Below are 4471 nucleotides of genomic sequence, written 5' to 3'. Positions count from 1 at the left end.
TATCGATGCTAAAATTTCTCAGTTTCCTAAGTAGACCTAAACGCTGTCTTGCTTTCTTGTGTATATGGTCCACATTTTCCTGGAATAAAAGTTATCATCAATGATTGTACCTAAATATTTACAATTTGAAACTTACTCTACCTTTACACCTTTTATAGTAATTTGTTCATATGAGACACCAACCGTACCGGTCCTATTTCTGCTCCCAAAACATAGCTCCAATTGTCTTCTCCAGGTTCAATTGTAAGTGACTATCATCAAACCACTGAACAGGACTTCCAATATACTCACAATAAGTTAAACTATTCATGTCCAACTGACAAAAGATTAAAACCAAACCATCAATGTATTTGATCAAGGTGAGATCATCCCGGTTACACTGAAGTTCATTAATATAGACAGAAAAAAGCAGAGGTGATAACACGCATCCCTGTGGTAACCCTGAATTCAGTACTGTACAGTCAGATGAGACTCCATTGACACAGACTCGTTGGGGTCTATTTCTTAAAAGATTTTCAATCCATAAAATCAACCAACTGCTTACACCTAAATCTTGCAATCTTTCTTTTAAAATGTGTGGTTGTACAGTATTAAAGGCTGATGTAAAATCCATGAAAAGAATTCTAACATGAGCATTTGTTTTATCTAGGTGGTGTTGGACCTTATGTAACAAGGTCAGAGAGGCATCCACCGTGCTCCGATCGGGCATGTAAGCAAATTGTAGTGGGTCTACCAAGCCTTTAATTTGTGACATCAATTCTTTACATAATATACGCTCCATGCACTTGCACAGAATAGATGTTAGTGCGATTGGGTGAAAGTCTTTAAGAGCTTTGGCCTGAGAGGTTTTAGGTACTGGAATAACAGTGGTGTTTTTCCATGCTGCTGGTACAAAGCCATCATCTAAAAATACCTGAAACAACCTAGTATAAACATGCCCAAGTTGTTCTGCACACTCTTTTAATACAATGCCCCTAAGGCCATCTGGACCGGTGGCTTTATGGGGTTTAATTTTACGGAGCACCCTGGTAACCTCCCTTACCTCTATTCTCATAGGTTTAGATTCAATGAGAGTATCATTATCCACATTATTAACACCTAGAATATTGTCAAAGTGTGAATATAAAAACATTTAAATTATTTACAAATACACTATATTGCCAAAAGTATTGGGTCACCCCCTTCTAATGAACATGTTTGACTACTTAAGTAATTTCAATGAGAACAAATCTTAATGTTTAAGCATATAATGATATTCTAGGGAATTGTGTGCTTCTAATTTTATAGCAACAGTTTGGACAGGACCCTTTTCTATTCTAACATGACAGTGCCTCTGTGTATAAAGCAAGGTTCAAAAAGAAATGATTGATTCAGTCAGTGTGGAAGAAATTGACAGGTCTGCATGAAGCAAAGTCCTAATCCCAGCTGAACACCTCTGGTGTGACTTTATATGCAGACCTTGAGCCAAAAACTCATCACCAAACACCAATGATTTGTACATACACTACAGGTATATGGACAAAAGTATTGGGACACCCCCTTCTTTAGAACAGAAGAAGGCACTTCCAAAACTGTGGCAACAAAGATGGAAGCATAATTCATGAAATTAAAAATTCCATCTCTGTTGCAACAGTCTTGAAAGTGTCTAAAATGACTGTACCCATATACAAGTCATTGGTGTTTGATGATGAGTTTTAGGCTCAAGGTCTGCATATAAAGTCACACCAGAGGTGTTCAGTTGGGATTAGGACTTGGTTTTCTGCAGACCAGTCAAGTTCTTCCACACTGACTGAATCAATCAGGTCTTTTTGAACTGTGCCTTATACACAGAGGCACTGTCATGTTAGAATAGAAAAGGGTCCTGTCCAAACTGTTGCTATAAAATTAGAAGCACACAATTCCCTAGAATATCTTTAAATACTTAAACATTAAGATTTGTACTCATGGATATTACTAAAGTAGTCAAACCTGTTCATTAGAAGGGGGTGGCCCAATACTTTTGGCAATATAGTGTATATGGGGGTCATCATCAACCAGTTGTATTTGTTTCTGTTGTCTGCCCATCATTATATTCAGTCCCCTCCATGGATCTCTGACATTGCCACTTGTAAATTTCTTCTCAACTTTCCCTTTATACTGTATTTGTGCCTCCTTTATCTTACGCTTGACTTCTCTATTTAGCTCTTTTACTTTGTCTCATTCCTTTAAAAAAGCCATTTTCTTCTTATTTAAAGATGGTTTAAGATCTTTGTTAATCCAGGGTTTGTTGTTTGGAAATACTCTAAAATTTTTTGTTTGAGCGGGCATTAGTTAAAGTTATTGTGGGCAAAGGAAAACGGCTGCCTCGCCTTTTAAGTCAATTCTGAATTCCTCCTCTACCTCTCTTTCTCCTTTTCCTCTTCCTGTAGGTTGTTTGTGGAGAGTAAATCATTTCAAGAGGAACATCACAAGAAGGACTCAGCGGAGCTTTCATGTTATACCGAAGGCTTAGTAAATCCTCGCGGCTATAAGTCAATTTACTCATTAGTCCGTTATTTCTCAAACTTCCCAACTCCACCCTCGGCTTCCCGTGCCGTAACTCTATCGACGACGCATCTTAGACTCCAAATGCAGACCAAAAAAAATGTAGAAATCATATCTCTAAAAGTGTAAAAGTAAAATAACATCAAATATAAGACAAAACAAACAGACTCAAACACACCATCGTCTGGGTCAGGACTTACTTTACTTACTTACTTACTTTTGTCATTTAGCAGACGCTTTTGTCCAAAGCGACTTACAAATAAGAAAAAGTAACTAAAACTAAAAAGTTACAACTCTATAAATACTATCTACCCACATATTTAAGAAAATAAAGAAATTAAATAAAATTAACATGCATATAACAACAACATTTCAATAATAAACATATCAATGAAAAAATTAAATAAAAAGCTACTACTATCCCTTGCCGGTGTCCCTGCCCGGTGGAGTCGCACGGTAGAGTCGATGGTCTTTACACTCTTTGGTCTTCACACTAAGAGGGCTTCACCCGACGACTGCCGCGACCAAAAAAAACCTCAACATCCATCTAAAAAAAAAAAAAAAGCTCTAAAAAGCTTGATGATGAGAGGAATAATAAAACACGGATAAACCAACTCAAATAATTACAGTATAGGGCTCGTCGTCTTCCATTGCCAATTGTGCTTATTCTTATTGCTTGTCCTCAACCTAGCAACTCACATGAGCTGAGGAGGTCAGGATAAACTAGATTAAAAAAAATTCAAGAAAAACTTTAAGTTGGCTTGAGCCAGACCAGAAAGTTTGAAAAAGTTTAAGAAGTTTAAAAAAGTTTTAAGTTTGATGGTTTTCAATCTGAAATTGTTTGAAGTTTAAAGTAGTTTTAAAAGCTTAAAGATTGAATGTTTGGAAGGCAATACAGTCTGTCAGAGATAGATAGACATACAGACTAATTTAGTCAAACACAACTGAAATGTTCCCAGGTCCAGAAACGTAGTAAATACATCGGTAAAACAGTCCATGTGACATCAGTGCCTCAACTTCAGTTTTGCAACTCTACGAGAATACTTTTTTTTTGGCTCAAAGAAAACAAATTTTTTTAGTTTCACCGGTGTATTTACTACGTTTCTGGACCTGGGAACATTTCAGTTGTGTTGCTGTCTATGGAGTGTCAGATAGCTCTCCGATTTCATCAAAAACATCTTCATTTGTGTTCCAAAGATGAACTTTCAGGTTTCAAACGACACGAGGGTGAGTAATTAATGACAGAATTTTCATTTTAAGGGGGAAACTAACTCTTTAAATGTGAAAATGGCTTGCCATAGTGTATGGGCTGGGGGGGGGGGGGGGGGGGGGGGGGCAAGGTCTGGTCTATTTTCGAAATGGCTGTAGGTGTCGGGCTATTTCTCTCAGGCCGGTGACAGGGCTGTAGATTGCGGTGAGAGCACACACTGAGGTCAGGTGGCCGTGAGCACAGCATAAACCCCTGCATTTCACACCCTTGATTCAAGTACATAAATTGCATGGATGTTTAAAATATACAACCAATCCTACAGATAGTCAGGGGATACCTTTGCTATAGTCCTCCTGCCATTTGTTGATACCTCCTGAAGTTAGTTTGTTATAGCTTTCTTGCATAACTGTACATTGTAAAAACAGTTTTGACAGGTTTGAGTTAAAATATTATCGATCACTAAATACTCTTGACTATATTTGGTCTATTATGACTGATCAGATTTGCAGATATTTTCCGCTTTTGAAGTGTAGCAAGCATCAATTAAACATTAACTGTGTCCTGAACAATAAGAACAAGTAATACATTCAGAGTAATTCAGGGTTCCCTCTTAGAGACTGGACCAATAGAGTGGACTCACAAAATATTTATAACTACTTATAACTAGAATAACTAGAAATATATATACCTTTAAAAAAATATTATAACATTTGAACAAAAATAAGAAAACTTTTTATT

Source organism: Barbus barbus, assembly GCF_936440315.1.
Source record: "Barbus barbus genome assembly, chromosome: 43".
Classification (NCBI taxonomy): domain Eukaryota; kingdom Metazoa; phylum Chordata; class Actinopteri; order Cypriniformes; family Cyprinidae; genus Barbus; species Barbus barbus.
Note: the sequence above shows the minus strand (reverse complement) of the source record.